This window comes from Rattus norvegicus, chromosome 19 (assembly GCF_021556685.1).
Source record: "Rattus norvegicus strain SHRSP/BbbUtx chromosome 19, alternate assembly SHRSP_T2T, whole genome shotgun sequence".
Lineage (NCBI taxonomy): Eukaryota > Metazoa > Chordata > Mammalia > Rodentia > Muridae > Rattus > Rattus norvegicus.
The window spans coordinates 71999119-72019603 of NC_141552.1; the positions used below are offsets into that span (position 1 = coordinate 71999119).

General features: G+C 41.0%; 1 protein-coding gene across 2 annotated transcripts in view; it reads left to right on the top strand.

Moving 5' to 3' along the window:
- The first annotated feature begins 4455 nt into the window (after positions 1–4455).
- Itgb1 (integrin subunit beta 1) overlaps positions 4456–20485 on the top strand; it is a 48033-nt gene continuing 32003 nt past the window's right edge. Inside the window, exon 1 of one of the 2 annotated variants that reach the window (XM_087593859.1) lies at positions 4456–4659. The gene's annotated coding sequence lies outside the window, so the exon portion shown is untranslated. The remainder of the gene's footprint in view (positions 4660–20485) is intronic. The other variant, NM_017022.2, reaches the window with a different exon arrangement.

Sequence of the window (20485 nt, forward strand, 5' to 3'; positions counted from 1 at the left end):
TTTATTAAATATTTATTTATTTTATTTATATGAGTACACTGTAGCTATGTTCAGACACAGCAGAAGAAGGCATCAGATCCCATTTACAGATGATTATGAGCCACCGTGTGGTTGCTGGGAATTGAACTCAGGACCTCTAGAAGAGCAGTCAGTGCTCTTAACCGCTGAGCCATTTCTCCAGCTCCAGATTCACATTTTTAAAATGGGATTTTTTTGTTTGTTTGTTTAATTCCAGCACTGGGAGTTAGAGGCAGGAAGATTTCTTAGTTCAAGGTCAGCCTGATCTATGGAGGGAGTTCCTGGACAACTAGGGCTACACTGAGAAAACTTGTCTCAAAAACCAACAAAACAAAATAGGAAGGAAGGAAGGAAGGAAGGAAGGAAGGAAGGAAGGAAGGAAGGAAGGAAGGAAGGAAGGGAGGGAGGGAGGAAGGAAGGAAGGAAGGAGGGAGGGAAGGAGGGAGGGAGGGAGGGAGGGGAGGAGGAGGAAGGAAGAAGAGGAAGAGGAAGAGGAAGAGGAGGAAGAAGAAGAAGAAGAAGAAGAAGAAGAAGAAGAAGAAGAAGAAGAAGAAGAAGAAGAAGAAGAAGAAGAAGAAGAAGAAGAAGAAGAAGAAGAAAAGTGGTGGTGGTGGGGTCTAGAGAGATGGTTCAGTGGTTCAGAGTTGTTGATCATCCAAAGGACCTGGGTTCCGTTCCCTGCACTCAAATGGCACTTGCTGTAACTCCAGTTCCAGAGGATCTGACACTTTCTTCTGAAGACCACAAGCACCAGGTATGCATGTAGTTCATAAATATGCACACATGCAGGCAAAATATGCATACACATAATTTTTAATTTTTTAAAGAAAAAGGTGTCATTCTTAGGACAAAGTAACCTATTTCCAAGGTCCAGTCCTGGCTTTGGAGAGAAGGGATGTCTGGGAGCTATGCAAACAAATGACTGGAAGTCAAACCCTGGGTCCAAGCTGGTGGCCCACGTTCTGCTCAAGACAGCTTTTTAGATTTCTCTTGTGTTCTGCTCTTTCTGGATATCTCCAGACAGTTCTCTCTATTTTCTGCTTGAGACAGTTCACCAAGGACTTTTCTCTTGCTATTCTAAAAGTTTCTCTGGATAGTTCATCTCTTGCAGATCATAAGCCCTGTCTTTTATTTTACATATCAATCCTGTTATTTACTCCAGATTTCCCTTTGATTATCCTATGAATCAACATTCTGAGACCCCAGCCCCTTCATTCTTAGGAGATAGCAAGCACACATTTCCTTTTAACATTGTGAAAGAATCCAGAGATCTGCCTGCCTCTGTTAAGCACAGAAGATAAGTTAGCTGGGTGGGACCCTACCATAAAATTTCTACCATGCGTGGGCCTAACCTTGCTCTGTCCTAGGCTGAGTCTGAACTCAGGAATCTGCCTACCTTTGTATCTTTCTGATATGCATTTACTCCTTAACATTCTTAAAGCATTCTTATTTTTTGCATAGTCGAGAAATTATATATTTTCAAACTCATATTTTTAGAGTTCTTTTCCACAGGCCTCAGGGCTGTCCTGACCGTTCCAGCATTTAGCATCTTGCTAAGACATTAACCACACCTTCACCTCCCTGGCTCCTGCTATTTCTGATTATCATGGAGTCATTAATGTTAACAGGGAGGACATTCCTCAAAGGAAGAACATAAAAATATGCACATTATTATACAAACAAGCCTTATTTCACAGCAGCCCTATTGGCCCTGTCCCACGGGTGGGAGCTATGTCATTCCATCCCCACCAAAGCCATGCCAGACTCAGCAACCTATTTTTATTTTGCTATTTTGGATATACAGACCAAGTGGAAAATTTGTCTTCCTTACAAGAAATTAGAGTGCTCCTCATCTTCTTTTAATAAAGATGGAGACATGGAAACACCCTGTGCCAATGTTACAAGCATGAGCACATTTGCATTTTCCCTATACCCTCGTCCAAGATGGAGGATTAGTCTACTATGCAGGTTGCTTTTGAGATTCTGGTTCTAGGAACCAATAATGGACCCCAAGATGGGGATTGTGGGTGTAGTGACTAAAGGAAGACTTATTCCCTATCTGGTACATGGAGAACAAGAATTATGGAGGTAATGATTGTTTATGACTGGAGTCTAACAAGGAAGAAAACCTGTGGTTCGGAAAAACCGGCACATCTCTCATCTCTGACTGCCTCAAATATGAACTGACTGACATTTTAAATCCCATTACTGCTCAAACATTGTAATACATGAGCTGCTTAGAAAGATAGCAAAGATGTTGAGGAGAAGCAAAACATGGCTGAGAGACCACTCAAGGTGAAAATGTATCCAAGCTTGAACTAGCTCATCTTCATAGACTCAGGATCAATCTGTGGCTGGCAGTGGAAATCCTGATGATTGAAAGAAAATGCTCTAATACCAAGAGAAATGCAAACGATGAAGGACCCCGGGCAAGACAGGGACTTTCCTCCCTCCTTCCCTCCCTTCTTCCCTCCCTTCTTCCCTCCCTTCTTCCCTCCCTTCCTCCCTCCCTTCCTTGAACTTGCTCTGTAGATGGGGCTGGCCTTGAACACAGATTCTCCTGCCTCTGACTCCTCCCAAGTGCTGGGATTAAAATGTAGGACAGGGGCTTTTGACGGCCCACTTGACTCTTTCTTTCTTTCTTTCTTTCTTTCTTTCTTTCTTTCTTTCTTTCTTTCTTTCTTTCTTCCTTCCTTCCTTCCTTCCTTCCTTCCTTCCTTCCTTTCTTTCTTTTTATTTTCGGAGCTGGGGACCGAACCCAGGGCCTTGTGCTTGCTCTACCACTGAGCTAAATCCCCAACCCTTGACTGTTTCTTGTACATTACTCTTTTTCAAGGAAAGAATTCTACCTCTACCCTTGGGTTGTTACTAAAAAGCTGCAATAGCTATTGCTACGGAGGATAACCAACAACACAGTAATGCTACAGTGGAGAAAGGCAAGAAGCAGTTTTTATTCTCTGCCTAGGCAGAACGTTAATCCTCCTGGCACAAGGTAAATGACTGTAATAGGACCTCAAGCTTTTGTTACAACTTTCTTGCCAAGATGGACTATACCCTAGAACTGTGAGCTAACACAAATTCTTTCATTAAGTTGCTTTATCAGTTATTGTGTCCCAGTAGTGAGACAATTTTACATAGCTTAATAACGGTACGTCTCTTAACACCTTTATGAATTCAAGTATAGCTACATTTTTGAGCAATTAGGGAACTTATTAATTTCTATTTTTTTCAAAGTTCATGACCTCTGCATGTAAATTGGTATTCCTCTGTCAGCTTAGGCTGAGTCCCAGGAGAGTGGGGCAAACACTATTTACTTTTGTGTTTCTCAAGTGCTTGATAGCTATTCTTGAGGAACTGATTTTCAGAGCTGCCTGACCGTGAAGCCTGCTCAGGATCTTGTGGGAGATTGTTACAGTCTCCTCAAATCACACGCAGAAAACTCACACAGTGCAAGCATGGATAAAGTATGTTTATAAAGTTGTTTCTTGTGAAGTGGTAAGGTCATACCTTTAAAGGCAATGTCATTGAGCTTCACCGCTGGGCTGTTAATGCAGAAGCAGCCTCTTAAGCTCGGTCATTTACTAATTAAGAAAAACGATGTTCATTTATTAAAAGTTTAGTTAAACAATACATTTAATTTGCTGATGGGCAACATGTTACTTTCCCATAGTGATTAATTGTATTTATTTGGGCAACCCAGTTTTACACTTCCAGAACAGAAACACTACTCGGGGTTTGTAAACCCGGCAATGAGAGCTGTCTTTACGTCAGGGCGCCCTGCTCCTCCTGGCAGCCCACACTATTCGGGTAAGCTGATGGCACCAGCTGTCACACAGCTCACAGTATGACGAGGCAAGTCCAAGTTTCAAACTTCTCATTTAGATTCTGAGACCGGCTAACTTCTTTTCAATTCTTTTCCCAGAAAAGAGTAAATAAGTCCGCAAACATAACTTTTTTTCCTTTTTGTACTTGGCCACCCAGATAGAAAACTGAACAAAACCAGAGCCCAGGCGGGCAGGATGGCACAGCAGGGGTGGAGCAGGAGTCTGCAACCTTAGGGTGCCAGGGCTGGTCCGAGAGCTGCCTGCAGAACACCCCATCCTTCTTGTCCCTCAGCCCACAGAGAAGTCAGGCTCGGGATCCCAGAGTCGGGACACAGGCTTCGGCTGGGCTTTCCCGCCGGGCGGCCCACGCTCTCGATATTTCAGCGCCGCGTCCTTGGCAGAAAGGCCCGAACGACCCAACTCCTTTGTCTGCACCCTGCCCCACCTTCCTTCTTCCTGCCGCCTCCCCCTCCTTTTCAGGCGCGGCTGACGCGGCGCGGAGGAATGCGTTTCCGGAGGGAGAGAGGGGCCGGGCGGCCCGGGAGAAAGAGCTTCGCGGCGGGGGCGGGGCCGGGCGGCTTCCTGAGGGACACGGCGGGCCGAGTCTCCGCCCACTCACTGAAGAGCGGCTGAGACCCGCGGAGCGGCCGAAGCGGGCCGACACCACCCGAGACCATCCGAGAAGCCGAGGCCCGCCGACGCCAGCCCGAGACCCTCCGAAGGGCCGAGGTCCGCCGACACCGACCCGAGACCCCTCCGAGAGGCGGAACGCGGCGGAGCCCGGGCCGCCCGCGTGTCGGGCGGACGCTGCGAAAAGGTAAGGCCGCGGGCATGAGGACGTGCGGGCGTGGGCTCCGGGCAAGTAGAACTAACCGGGCGTGTCTCTGCGGCCTGGGCCGGGCGGAGTCCGGTCTTAGGGACCCAGCGCACAGCCGGGTTCGGTTGCAGCTCCCCGCCCGGTCCGGCCTTATCTGAGGGAGGGTCGCGAGCCCCGCCTGTCACACCGGGGCGTGGCGGGGCAAGGGTGGGCACAGAAGGGATCGCGGTGCCCTCTGTCCTCACAGGAGTTCCGTCCGTCGGTTCCCAGCGGGCGTCTTTTCCGAGGGCGGCACGGGTGCCTGGGAACCAGGCCGCGGCGGCGCCCGTGGTCCGCGAGGCGGTGCCCACCCGGGGCCTCGTGTAGTGTGGCTGCTACCCTTTCTCATGCCTCCTAGTGACAGGCTGCGTTAATGACCGCCCTGATCCCGAATGCCACAGTGAATTTGAACTTTTAATTTGAAACCTAGTACTCAGTGGTAAAACGAGTAATAAATTATGCTATTTCCGTTTCCTCATCTTTAAAAGAGAAAAGGAGCTCTTAACACTAATTATAGTCATGTTTGTGACACGAAGGTCAGTCCCAGCGCTCAGCGTGTGTTTACATGTACTGACCTCACTGCAGAACCCTGATACGTGGTGGTATTGGGGCTGTTTTATCTCTTTAGGTGCAGGAGTATAAGTAATTTGGGGAGTTCATGGGCTCATCTCCAGAGCCAATGCTTGAACTTTAAGTAGCCTTACTAATGTAAAATAAAGAAGGCATTGTATAGGGCAAGAAGATTCCAGGACAATGCCAGTCTGGACTTTGTAGTAAGACCTTGTCTCAAAAAAAAAAAAAAAAAAAGACACAGTAAGTAGTGAAATGTAAAAACCACAACTTAGACAACAATGCCATATATATATATATATATATATATATATATGGCATTGTATATATATATATAAATATATATATATATATATATATATTTGCTCCTTGCTACGTTAAAAAGATCTACAAACGTCTCAGAATGTTTTGGTAGCATTAGGAAGGTTTCCTGGATCTGCCATTCCACTTGGGTATGAAGAGGGTAGTACGACTAAGTTGGTTTTTGTTGTTGTTGCTGCTGCTTGCATAGGACAGAAATGAATGTTAGATGGAATCTGATTAGATTTCTTTCTTAAATCACGCGCAGCCATTACAGTAGGTCATATCCTAGATAACCTGTAGAACAGATTAAGAAATTTTAGTTGAAAGTTACTTCTTGCATACTGATGGACATCAAGGCCTGAAGGGAAGGACTGATGTAATAATCTCAGTATGATATGATGTCCATGTTATGAGGAATTTTGGTTCATTCAGCCATGGTCAATAATGATAGACTGACAGCTAGAAAATGGATGAAACACTGGAATGTTGTCTATAGGCACTTGGGGAGAGTAGAAGATACTAGAATGGCTAGTTCTTATGTGAGTAGCAGGCAAATTCTAGCTTATCTGTTGAATTTACAGGCCTACAGTCGAAGAATCTGGTGCTGAGAATGTGAAGTTCTGCATTAAGATGGTTTCTTTAATTTTAATTTATAATTATTTGTGTGTGTGTGTGGGGGTGTATGCCGTGGTGTGCATGTGTGGAGGTCAGAGGATACATTTATGAGGTTTCTTCTTTTCTTCCACCATCAGTGAATTCCAAGGATTATATTCAGGTTGCCCAGCTTGGGTAAGCATTTTCATGTGCTGAGCCATCTCACTGTTGGAGGCTGTTTACTTTTTTTTTAAGGCTTTGATTTGTTTATTTTATGTGGGTGAGTATTTGCCTGCTTGTTAAGTTTGCCCTGTGTGCATTCAGCACCTGTGGAGGTCAGAAGAGGGGATCTGATGCCCTAGAACAGGACCTACCGGTGGCTGTCAGATGCCATGTGGGTACTAGTAATGGAACCCAGGTCCTCTGGAAGAGCAGGTTGTGCTCTTAACCACTGAGCGTCTGTCTCCCCCATCGCAAGGTTGTTTTTAATCTTCAATATTCTGTATATGAAGAGTACAGAATCAACAAAGTTGAAAAATAAATGGATTTAGTACTTTTAACACCAGTTGTCTTTAACTTTCTGGTCAGCCCAATTTGAATCTGTTCCGAATAACTTCAATGAAGTGAAAATTCACTGTTGTTGTTAACTGTGTTGATTAACTCCTTGAACACTTGCTCAACTCTCCTCACTGTTTATTACTAAGGAAGTTAATTGGCTTGACCAGAATGCTTGCTGCCTAATGTAGTTCCTTTACTCTTTGGCATTTTTCTAACAGAGCTCCCCCCACCCCCTGGTTTACAGGTAGAGAGGGAGGTGTAGAACACAGTCTGTTGTCTGGAGAGAATAATTAGTGTTCTGTGAATGTATGAGTACTAGTATTTTTAACTATGTTACCCGCCTGAAGAGATAAATGTGTTGAAACTAGTAAAAGTTTCAGAGGATTTTTTTTTTCCCTCAGAATGTAAATGTAAAATTTTTGGTATGTAACAAGCCCAGCTGATTTGAAGATTCGTTATGGGTGGAATTCAGGGTTATATTCTGTGAATATGTTAAAATAAGCTTTTACCGTCTGCCTGCAAATTGTGAATTTCAGAGTTGATTAGTGTTTTCTCTTACATGACTGTTTATTGAGACTTTGATTATAGACTCAGATTTTTTTTTTTTTTTTTTTTTTTTTTTTTTTGTGCATCATAAGCCAAATAGTTGGTAATCAGGAATGTGAGGATAAAGGAAGGAAAGGAAGTTTATTGAGTCCTCTGGATCAGATCTAAAGTAAGAGCAGCATACAGTCTCAGAAATTGGAAGTGTACTGAGGTTAAAAGACACTCCACACAATTCTGATTGTTTAGAAATTGAGGTAGGTAGGTGAGAGCAATGTACCGCCCTTTCAGGATGTATGAAAAAGAATAAAACTGTACTTTGTAAATTTCACACAGTTTGAGAACTTAATTTTTTGTGTGTGGCTTTTGAAGATAAGGACAATTATCTTTACCAATATGTCTAGCATGTATATCATCATAAAATATATACATGAGAAAAGAGGCTCCTTCAAATTTACATCATAGGAGAGCAGACATACATTCATACATATCTGTATGCACATAAACACTTTTATAAATAGAAGCACATATGTATTTATGTATATTTATGCATACATACATATCTCTTACTTGTAGGAGCAGTTTCATTTTACCAAGGCTTCAAAATAACAGGTTTCTAACCCCAGGGATATGTAAAATAATTCAATAGATTGTAAGGGAGAATATAAGTGTTTTATTAAGAGCATTCTCTGTTTATAGCTTTTAAAATTTCGTGTTTATCATGTATAATCCTATTGTATTGCTATAAAAATAATGTATTTTAATTTATAAATAATGGGCATGTGACTAATCCAATTTTTTTTCTGGTGACAGATATGAAACTCAAAAAGCTTATAGATCCCAAGTGGTAGGCACTGGGGAAACAAGAACTGTGCTGTTTAGGAGGGAGAGTCAGTGAGCTGGGGTTCATATTGAGGGGAATAGAAAGGTGAATGGCCAGGTGGTGCATTTACCCCGGGAGGCAGTGCTACTACAAGAGGGTAGGATCTACCATGCTGAACTTTTCTAAGGTGACCGTGGGGCGTAGGGTTTGGGAATTTTTCATCTATCAGTGCTGGTTGATAGTGTAGGCTGCAAATAAAAACACCAGAGCATAGAGAAGGCTCGTGAGAGGAATAGGGAAAGCCATTTGCTTTCCCAGTTTCTTTGAACTTTTGGTTTCTTTGCCAGCCATTTTAGAGAGTGTAGGAATTTGTGGGGGTTTCCAGCAATTAGCATGTTTAAATTAAAGATTAACTTATTTCCACCCCCATTCTCCCAGAGCAGTGATCAGAGCCCCAGTTTGCTTGAGGATAGACTTCACATGGGAAACCTGGGTCTCAGTGCAGGTGCTGACCCTGGATTACTGTATGACATTGGTGCACCACTCCCTAGGGCTTCGGTTTCACATCTGCACTGTTGCTCTCACTTTGAGATAAGAGGTAGTGGCTGCCTGATCTAAGAACTACAGAGTACAATTTTTGTTCTTTCATGGGAAACCATTTTCCTTAAATTAAAAAAAAACATTTTAAATTATGTGTAGGTGTATATGACTTTGTACACAAGTATACAAGTTCCTTCAGAGGCCAGAGGCTTTAGATTTCCTAGAGCTGGAATTATAGAAGGTCGTGGTAGGAGCTCTGGGAACTGAACTTGGGTGCTCTTGACTGTTCAGCCCTCTCTCCTGCCTGGAGCAGCCATTTTGTGAAATTATAAGAAAGTATAGATACTGTGCAAATGACACTGGGAAGTCTGTGCCAGGGCCGATTAGTCACGTCTGTTGACTGGCTGCTCTTTCTTAGTTGTGCGTTGCATTTGTTGGTGTACTGAGTGGTTGCCACTGCAAAGACATGTACTCAGTGAGTGTAATAGTTGAGACAATTGTTTCCCACTCAGGAAAACATGACAAAGAATAGTTTATACAATGTACCGTTCCCGATGATACTCTGTTTTTTGAGGAAAAGGTCAACAGTGGCTTAAGTCGTTTTTTGGAAGGTTTGGTGGAGAAGATGAGGTCTGAGTGAGAAATGGACTGACCTAAGGTGTGGGTGACATGAAAGATGTATTTAAAAGAGAGCAAAAGAAAAGAAACAAGTAAAAGTCATAAAGGTAGAAGAGAATTTGCATTGCATTTTGTTTAAGGAATGCAGTTTCAAGTGGAAGGGTGAAAATATTTACATGCCAATTCTGGTATGTGCCATTAGAAGCACGGGACATATTTCACTATACCTATATGCTTATTGAATATTTATTTTTCTACTCTGAAATTAGGGTGCAGATAGCTTTCTAATGCCTCCAGTATCTTATAGATTATATATAATTTATTTCTGATTTTTCACCCTTCTTAAAGGTCAGTTGTGGAGTATTATACTGTTTGCTTACTAAGATACTGGTTTGAAACTGTACATTTAGTAGTCTAAGTTACATTTGGAAAATGTTAAAAAAATAGGCATGAGTTATCTTTATTAAAGAAGTATGGAAGCATGACTTTAAAAGAATTGGAGGTGTCTCTTGGGGTAGTCTGTGTTCATACTTGCAAGGCCGTGGGTTCAATCTCTAGCACAGAAGGACAAAACAAGTTGAAAAACCCATATTAAAGAGTTATTCGGGGCTGGAGAGATGGCTCAGCGGTTAAGAGCACTGACTGCTCTTCCAGAGCTCATGAGTTCAAATCCCAGCAACCACATGGTGGCTCACAACCATCTATAAGGAGATCCGATGCACTCCTCTAGTGTGTCTGAAGACAGTGACAGTGTACTCGTCATATATAAAATGAATAAATAAAATCTTAAAAAAAAAGTTATTCAACCACCCCCACCCTCTCACCCCCCATAAGAAAATCAGGACAGAAATATTTGTTGCTAAAATTTTTCCATCAGGGTCATATTTTATCCTTCCCCAAATTCTGAAATATGTGTCACGCCTAGTCTTGAGTCAAGTGAGAAATGAAGTGACTTCTCTGTAGTTTGATTTTTTTTTAAATCAACTTATTTATTCTATATATGAGTACACTGTTGCTATCTTGAGACACAGCAGAAGAGGACATCTGATCCTGTTACAGATGGTTGTAAACCACCATGTGGTTGTCTGGGAATTGAACACAGGACCTTTGGAAAAACAGTTAGTGCTTTTAACTGCTGAGCCATCTCTCCAGCCCTGTAGTTTGATTTTTAAACATTTGTTGTATAAAGTATGCCTGGGTTGTGCTTGTTCCATCCACACCAGGGTGGAGAAGGAAGTTAGGATAAAAGGTGGTAGTCAAAATGAACTTTATGAAGAAAAATTTTTTGGAAACCAGTAGATAAGATTATGCAATATAGAAATGTAACTGAAAATTCCTCCTAATTGGAATTGCATGTAGTGAAAATGCTTTTGATACCATTAACAGGTAGTAAACTTTCTTTTTTAAAGATTTATTTATTCTTATGTATATGTGCCTGCATGCCTGCATGTGAAGCGCACGTGTGTGTGTGTGTGTGTGTGTGTGTATGTGTGTGCGCGAGCGCGCGCGTGTTCATTCTAGCAAAAGTATCACTGTACTCAGCTTCAAACAAAAATCTTCATTGTAGGAATTTATTAGGCTCAGACAAGTATTTTATTGGTTAGAAAGAGTTTTCATTGAGTTCTTCAAAAGTCTTTTGTTTGTAGTCAGGGTAGAGTTTTGGTTGGCATTTTAGGAGGCTGTCTAGGGAGACTGTTGTGTACTTACAAGATGATAGGCTGCAGTGAGTGGCTACTAATATTCCCGTCTTAGACCTAGCCTCTTTTTTCTGTCTATACTGGCAGGTTTTTTGTTTCAACTTGACATAACTTAAAGTTATCAGAGAGAAGGAGCCTCAGCTGAGAAAATGCCTCCATGAGTTCCAGGCATAAGACAATTTTCTCAATTAGTGATCAATGGGGGAGGGCCCAGCCCATGGTGGATGGTACCATCCCTGGGCTGGTGGTCCTAGGTTCTAAAAGAAAGCAGGTTGAGCAAGCCATGGGAAGCAAGCCAATAAGCTGCATAACACCATGACCTCTGCATCAGCTCCTGCCTCCAGGTTCCTGCCCTGCTTAAATTCCTGCCCTGCCTTTCTCCAATGATGGACTATACCTTGAAAGTGTAAGCTGAATAAACTCTTTCCTCCCCAGTATGCTTTTTGGTCAAGGTATTTTTAGAGTAATAATACCCCAAGGCAGTAATAGAAACCCTAAGACACTGTCCTTGTTTTCTTCTTGGCTGTGTTTAGGCATAATGATTTTGAGCATTGTGTAAAGATTATCCTTCTATTCAAATGCTGATTTCTCTATCCTATTATCTGGTTTCAATTCAGACTGCTTTGGGGAGTGGGGATTGAACACAGGGTCTTGCACACACTAGGCTAGTATTTTTACTACTGAGCTTCATCTCCAGCTGTTGAGTGCATCATTTTGTATGAGCTGTCTTACACATTTCCTGTAGAGGCCAGAAGTTGACAGAGAACGTGTTCTTCAATTGTTCTCTAACTTATTCTCTGGAGATCTCTCACTGAATCTCCAGATCAGATTTGGCTGTGTTGCCTTAACAGCAACCCCTAGGATTCCCTTGCCTTTGCCTGTCCACTCCCCATGTCAGGGTTATGGGCACACACCATTGATGCCGAGCTTTTAACACAGGTGGTAGGGATTTGAATTGAGGTCCTCAAGTGACTTTGCAGACTGAGAAATCTTCCTAATTTTAAAGGCATCTTCCTCTTAAGAGTAACTGATTTCTACAAAAATAGTATAGGTTGAGCATCCTTTATCTGAAGATTTTAAATGGTCCAGATGTAAATCTCTGAATGTGAATATGGCACAAAAAAGTTCTGCACCTTGTGTTCCTTCAAGGGTCAGTGGTATGCAAGTTTTATTGAGTTGAATACTTAATACTTAATACAGCTACCTTCAGGCATGTATGTAAATTACATATTAAACATATTACATTTAGACCCAGGTCTAAGATATCTCACTTATATGTAGCTATTTGAAAATCTGAAAAAAGTCCTGTACTTTTGGCCCTATGCTTAAATAAGGGATATTCAAGCTATCAAGGGATATTCTGTATATAGCAAACTTTAAAAGATTTCATTTGTAAAGGGAGTGTACACCTTTATTCCCAGCACTTTGGGAGGCACAAACAAATCTTTGTGAGTCTGAGGCCAGCCTGATCTACATAGAGAGTTCCAGGTCAGTCCAGGCTTTGTAATGAGACCCTGTCTTAGTAAAAGGAAATATCAGATGAGCTATTCTTATTTTATTAAAAATTTAAGAAGATTAAAACAGTTGTATAAATGCTGTTGTTTCTTACTAAATGGATTGTTTGTAAGCTATCTTTGAGAATGTTTTGCTTAGGGATGAATTATGCCATCTTAGATAAAAATTGAATATTGCTTTTAAAAATTTTCGTGAGATGCTTTTGCAGGAACAAGATACAAAACTTGTTATCTATTTAGAAATTAAGATAACTCGTTGGCCACCATTTGCTTTGAATGTTTATTAAATAAACCCATAAAACATGCTAAGCTTTCTTTTTTCATTTCTGTGGTCTGAGTCAATTCTAAATCTAGATGAATGTTCATCCTTACAAAATAGTGGCTAAGTAAGCCTTCAAAAAATATACTTAATGACGCTCAAAGTCTGCTTATAGCTTCTAAGTTCAGAAGCTCGGGTGACAATTTTATCTGTTCAGTTATTTAACCCCTCTGAGGTTTGGATTCGTCATCTGTAAAGCAGAGATGGTCGCCTTTCTGAGGTCCTGAGTAATGTCAGAGGACAAGGTCATATAATTTAATATATTCCAGCATAATATTTGGAGCATTATCTTTTTTCCTTTCTTGCCTCCAAACCTTCCCATATACTCTCCGGCTCTCCTTTAAATTCATAGCCTCCTTTTTCACTGATTGTTATTGCATGTATATATGTGCAGTGTACATATATGTATATGTATATATTCCTAAATATAACTCGAGTTTGTTAATTTTACATCCGTGTATATTTTCAGAGCTGATTGTTTGGCACTCGACAGCCAATGGGTGTGTGCTTCTCTGGGGAGAGGACTAACTTTCTCCGTCCCAGCTTTTCCTTTGTTGTCCATAGTTCTGAGCTTTTCTCAGTTCAGTTTGGCATGTCTGTTGGTGCGGTCCTTGTTCAGGTCGTGCTTGGGTATTTGTGTTGGAGAGGCTCCATGGATGTAGCTCCTGATGTTTCTAGGAGACACAAGCTGACTCTTACTGTCCTTCTGCTGCCTCTTTCTTAGTGTTCCCTGAACTGAAGGTGTGCTTTGTACATGTATCCATTGGGACTGGACTCCACAACTCTGTATTTTGAATTTTTGTGGTTTTCTGTAGTTGTCTTGGTTGCAAAGAGACATTTCCTTGGCGAGGGATGAAGGTTAGTTACACTTATCTATGTGTATAGACAGGTGGTTTAGTAAACTAGAGGTGGTAAATTCTCCAATAACTGTGACTTCACAAGAACTGGGTAGTTAGCTAGATTTCTAGTAGCAGGCATGGTTTCCCTCTTGTTGAGATGGTGTTATGTTCAATTAGACTTAATAATTATCGTCAGGTTATCTCCCAGGTATGCATGCCACTACTGCATTGGGGTTACGGTGCCGTGCTGTTTGTTGTTGTGGTTCGTAGGCATCATAGCTGGCTAGGACTATTGTTTGCTTCCCTCTTTTGGAAGCTTGCGTGGTGCTTTTTAGTACCATGAAAGCTAGTCCTCAGGGTCCCCTTGGCTTTGAGCCAAGTACTTCTTGGTGCTTTATTTGTGAATAAGACACAAAGATCTTGTTCTCTTGCCCCCACCAACCCTGGCCCTGGCCTATTGGGGGAAAGACCAATTTTGAAAGTAGTTACAGATGAGTAAAAATATTAGAATGTACCCTCATAAATTAGCGTGTACCGCGGCTGCTGGGCCCACATCTCTTCTCCATAGAGCTATTGTCCATTTCCTGTGTCTTCAGTTATCCTGGTTTCCAACTTGAGGAAGAATTGATAGGGGAGTGGCTTTGCTGTGGCAAAAGCTAGTGTGCCCATATTCAGAGTGATACATTCCTAGTAGTCTGAGTGACTGCTCTGTTTCAGGTTGGCCTGTCTTTATCATTTGTTTTTTCCTTTACATGTCTTTGCTACTTTTAGTCTGCTAGCCTTCTTTTCTTCCTGAGTTTTCATTTCTTCATAATACCCCTCATGTTCTCTTGAATAACGATCTCTTCTGTGCATCTCTCTAACTCCAGCCCATCTCCTGAGATGCACATCTGTGTCCCCACTTTTCCTTAATTAAACAAATATCAGAGCCTATAAGTAATCACCGTAGCCACCTAAATGTTTGTGTTTCTTCATTGCTATTGTGTACATTTCGATACAATGGACTTTTTTTAAAGATATAGTCACATCATCTCACCATATATTTCATTCTTCTTGCTCTAATCCTTTTTAGTGTTTGGATTATAGACATGAGGCAACACATGTGACATGTGTAGTAAACTCTGCCTGCCTGTAAGGTATCAACCTTGTCCCTATCTTGGTCTCCCCTAGTTTCCTGCTGTGTTTATATAATCATGTTCTATCTTGCCACAGGCTTTTCTGTTTCACAACTATGACAATAAAATTTAACCTCTTGTAATCTGGCTCCTGCCTGCATGTTTGCTCTTACTCAGTTCCTGTTATTTTCAGTACATAATGCAAATCTCAGAGCTAATTTTAAGATTTTAAAAATATAATGTATATTTATGATAAAGACTTTTGTGATGTTTTGAATGAAAATGGCCCCCATAGACTCATAGGAAGTGGCACTATGGAGTAGTGCCCTTGTTGGAGTAGGTGTGGCCTTGCTGTAGGAATTGCTTCACTTGGGGTGGCTTTTTAGGTTTCAAGTGCTCAAGCTAGGCCCAGTGGCACTCTGTCTTCCTGCTGCTTGTTCATTTTGGTGTAAAGCTCTCAGCGGCCTCTGCAATACCATGTGTACCTGTGCTACCATGCTTCTATCCTGTCGTCTCCCTATGGTTAGACAGTTAGGGGTCTTTAGTTTACCATGTCCTGTGTTGATGTAATCTAGAGCCAAATATGACTAACTATGACCTGGGAACACAGATTTAGGTTACCCTAGATTTCATGTTCTAATTTGATACGTAGTTTTATGTTACAGAACAAAGAAAACCATAAATTAAGGTACTTTCTAAGTACAGTGGTGGAAGGAAATGAACATTAGATAGATGGTTACAGCAAAGTATGGATATCTGCTGGCTTCAGACGCTGGCTGGTGGAGGCTGTTCATCTGTTCAGTTAATACATCCAAAGCGTAACTAGTGCTCTGTTTCTACATTATCCAATGGAGGGCTGTATTGGTTACTTTGCTGTTGCTGTGATAAAATGCCATGGCCAAGATAATTTAAGGAAGACTTTATTTTGGCAAATGGTTTCAGAAGAGTAAGTGTCCATCATGCTAGAGTGTCATGGCAGCTTAAGAAGCTGAGAGATCCAAGGAGGATGACCAAAATGCGAATGTTTCACTCCTTCTTTAAAAGGGGAACAAGAATACCCTTGGGAGGGAATAGGGAGGCAAAGTTTAGAACAGAGGCAGAAGGAACACCCACTCAGAGCCTACCCCACATGTGGTCCATACATATACAGCCAGCAAACTAGATAAGATAGATGAAGCAAAGAAGTGCAGGCTGACAGGAACCGTATGTAGATCGCTCCTGAGAGACACAGCCAGAATACAGCAAATACATAGGTGAATGCCAGCAGCAAACCACTGAACTGAGAACGGGACCCCCGTTGAAGGAATCAGAGAAAGGACTGGAAGAGCTTGAAGGGGCTTGAGACCCCATATGTACAACAATGCCAAGCAACCAGAGCTTCTAGGGACTAAGCCACCACCCAAAGACTATACATGGACTGACCGTGGGCTCCAACCTCATAGGTAGCAATGAATAGCCTAGTAAGAGCACCAGTGGAAGGGGAGGCCCTTGGTCATGCCAAGGCTGGATTCCCAGTGAACATGATTGTTGTGGGGAGGGCGGTAATGGGGGAAGGATGGGGAGGGGAACACCCATATAGAAGGGGAGGGGGAGGGGTTAGGGGGATGTTGGCCTGGAAACCGGGAAGGGTAATAACAATCGAAATGTAAATAAGAAATACTCAAGTTAATAAAGATGGGGGGGGGGAGCTGAGGGATCACATCCTCAACTACAAACAGGAAGCCGAGAGCAAACTGGAAGTGGTACAAGTTTTTAATTTCAAAGCCTGCCCCCAGTGATATATTTTCTCTAGCCAGACTAAATTTTCCGTAATAGGGATTCCACATAGGGATCAAGTGTTCAGATACCTGAGCCTATGGGGGACATTTCTAATGTAAACCACCATAAGGGCGTAGATGGCTATTAAGAGGTAAAGATGGCACACGGTTCTTTAAACTGCAATATTCCAAATTCTCCAGTCACTGAAGATCCCATCAGTCAGCCAGCCTCAGAGATGGTTCAGTTTGAAATGCAACTTCTTTTGGAGAGCAAGCATCACATTTTATTATATATGTGGTAGCCACATTTTATTTATTAAATATCATTCTTGTTTCCCATTTTTAGGAAAGGCTTATTAGGATCTGATGTAGATTAAGTTGATTAGTAGACAGGTGAGCAATCTTTAAGAGGAGAGGAATAGCTGGAATCATAGCTTTAGCTGTTAACCTGACATAAACCTAGAGTCATCTGGAAAGAGGGAACTGCAGTGGAAGAGTATTCTTCATTGGATTGGCTCGTGGGCATGTTTCTGGGGCATTTCCTTGATTGCTAATTGATGTAGGGGCGCCCATCCCACTACCAGCTGTGTTGTCTGTCCCTAGGCTGGTAGACGTGGGCTGACAAAGATAGTTACCTGAGCAAGCCAGAAGCAGCAGCCCAGCAAACAGTGTTCCTCTGTGGTTCTGCATGAGTGAGCTCCTGTGCTGACTTCCTTCCGTGATGGACCTGGAAGTATAAAACCTTTACACTTCCTTTTCTCCCCAAGTTGGTATTGATCAGTGTTTTATCACAGCAAGATAAAGCAAACTAGAATATAAGGTGAAAGCTTTTAAGGGGAGAAAAAAAAAAACTCCTAGATTATATCATTAAAATCTAATAGCCATTATGATCCAGATCTAATTTTTAACTGTCTACATTTGACATAACATGGGGTCTATATTAGAGTAATATATAAAATTTAAAGTATTAAGAATATTGTCTGGACTAATGGAGTGAAGTTAACAACAACCACCACACAGCAACCACCACTACCCTGTAGTAGCTAATTGGTTGGATCTAGTTAATTTTTCCCTCTTAGGAATGACTTCATTATTAGTTTTTTTTGACAGTAATAATTTGGATTTAAAATATAATATTTCCAAACTGGAGGGTGGGGTTTGGTCTTTATTGTTGTTGACATGCTTTTATCAATTGAAAAACTAGATTTCTTTAATCCAAATAAAACCGAATAATGAGTTTTTTCTTAAAAACACAAAGGCTCTTCAATATTCTAAACATGAAAACAAAATTTAAATAAGGTAGATGTTTAGGATAAGTAAACAGTTATAACAAAAAAGATGATTATGAGAAGAAGGATTTTTCATAAATTCAGTAAAACCAAGATTAGCATTAATTTATCATTCAAGAGTATACCAAATGAAATACTAAATACCACGAAGATACCTAATTATGAAAGGATTTTAAGAAGCATACAAGTTAGAAATGTTTAATTACATGGGGCACTTGAGTACCACCCAGCATTTCTGAATAAATTTATGAATGTACTCAGATGAAGGTATTGCACATTTAATGTAAGAAACATGATTCAGAAAACCTGATTTCATTTGTAATCTACGAGTAGGTGAGATGTATCTGGATAGGATCTTTTTGTCCAGTCAGAATGGATTGTTTATGAAATAAATATCTGGTTTTTCTTACTATTTTAAAAAGACTAGTTCTGCATTTTAGCTATCACAATTAGAAGTATTTGCTTTTCTAAGGGATCTTTTGTCAACATTTTAAAGAGTATATCAGAATAGATCAATACTTAAAACATTATTGTTATAAACATAATCAAGCTCTGATTTTATCTGAGGTTATAAATTTTGACTTTAAAAATTTGATAGGGCAAATACACACACACACAAAGCCATATTCACTTTTTATAAGTTTCGTTTTGACTGTTTCAATAACATACTTTAATCTTTAAAATAATTCTCATCTATGTTTACTTTGGAACGATCTTTATCTTATTAGACAAAGTCCTTTCGTACCCCAAAGCATTTTTTCTTTAGCTTTATTTAGCCAAAAATGTCTGTCTTTGACTCTGTGTGTCTCTCTCTTTCACACACACACCCTTTATATCTCTCTCATTCATTCATTCATTCATTCATTCATTCATTCATTTATTTATATTTTTGAGATAGGTGCTTGGAACTCCCATACCAGGCTGTCCTAAAACTCAGAGATCCATCTGCCTCTGCCACCTAAGTACTAGGATGAAAGACGTGTGCTATCATGCCTGGCTTAGAAGACAGTTTTTAATAAGATATTTCTAAATGAAAACTCACAAAGAGGCTGGACCTAAAGCATAGAAAACATATGTTATCTTAAATACCTAATAGTTATAAATACAGTTAAAACATTTACAGGTCAATCAATGGTGGAATATGCCTTTAAGCCCAGCATTCGGGAGGCAGAGAGATGTATCTCTGAGTTTGAGGCCAGCCTCGTCTACAAAGTGAGTTCCAGGACAGCCAGAGTTACTTAGAGAAACCCTGTCTTGAGAAACCAGACCAAATCAAAACACATTCATAGTCTTGTTTTCTTAACCAATCTAATTATTTGTTAAAGATTTGAGTTGTAACAGGCACTTTGAAACTGTTTTTGTTGAAAAAATATTCTCATTAGGGTTTGGTATTTTTGTCTTATTTCTTTTCAGACCACCTGTTTGTAGTAAATATTTTATCATTTAACAAGTATTTTATCTAAACATTTATATTTCTTTAAAATTAAAAACAGATGAATAATGGTGTCAAGTATGTTAGTATGGTGTAACACATTAAAATTATTTATAGAGGGCCACACAGAGGCCTCAGTGGTTGAAAGCACTTATAGCTGTTACAGAGGACCTGGGTTTGGTTTCCATATCCCTATATGGTGATTAATCACCATTTGGAACTCCAGTGTCAGGGGTTTGCATCACCTTCTGGCTTTACTGGGCACCTCAGGCAAGTAGTGTACAGACACATGCAGGCAAAATATCCATATACATAAAATAGAAATAAATAACATCTTTGAAAATCAGATTATCTGTAAACTTTAAGGTATCTTCGTTGATGTCTGTTGGCTTAGCTACTGCTGAGGGCCGTGTTGATGTACATGGCCTGTGCTGAAACCTGAAGCCATGTCGATGATGTCTGTAGTCTATGCTGCCACCGAGGGCCATGTTGGTTTCAATGGTACAGCTGTGCTGGGGGCCACAGAGTTACCATCAGAGGCCGTGTTGATTGTACTGCTGCTGAGGGTCATGATTGCAACCTGATGGTCCTTGTTTGAAGCCAAGAGCTGTGTTGATGGTCTGTACTGTCACTGGAGACCATGCTGATGGTCTGTGGTCCATGTTGACACCAAAGGCCAAGTGGATGTCTATCCACAATCTGCTTCTGCTGACTGTAAAGCACAAGGAAGCTTCTTTTGCAGTGGTATGGACATGCAGACTCACAATTGAGAATGGGAGACGAGAAGGCTTGTGACATGTGACAACCTCTCCCCTTTCCTCAATAACCCCCAAAAGAAACAGTCTAGATAGGAAGCCACTAAAGAGAACTCTTAAAAATTGTTATGGGGATGCTGAAATGTAGCTCTTCACAGCTGATAGCTTCCTGCAAGGTGGAGAAGTTTTCTTTAAGGGGCTAGCTAGCTACTGGGAGTTTGGCTGTGCTCCACTGAGTATATGGATAATACAAATTGGGCTTGGACTTGATGTAGGGTTTTTGTTTTTGTTTTTGGTTTTTTTTTTTTTTTTTTTGTTGTTTTTGTTCTTTTTGGGGGGAGGGTTAATAAGGGTTAGGAATAAGTCCCGGAGGACTGGGAAAGTGAGTGTGATTGGGTACATTATATGAAATTCCAAAATAATCAATAGAAATACTATGTTGGGAAAAAAGATGCCTTTGTAAAAGTCTGAAGAGGGTTTTCAAAAGGACTTTTTTTTTCTTTTTGAGTTGTATCTTGGAT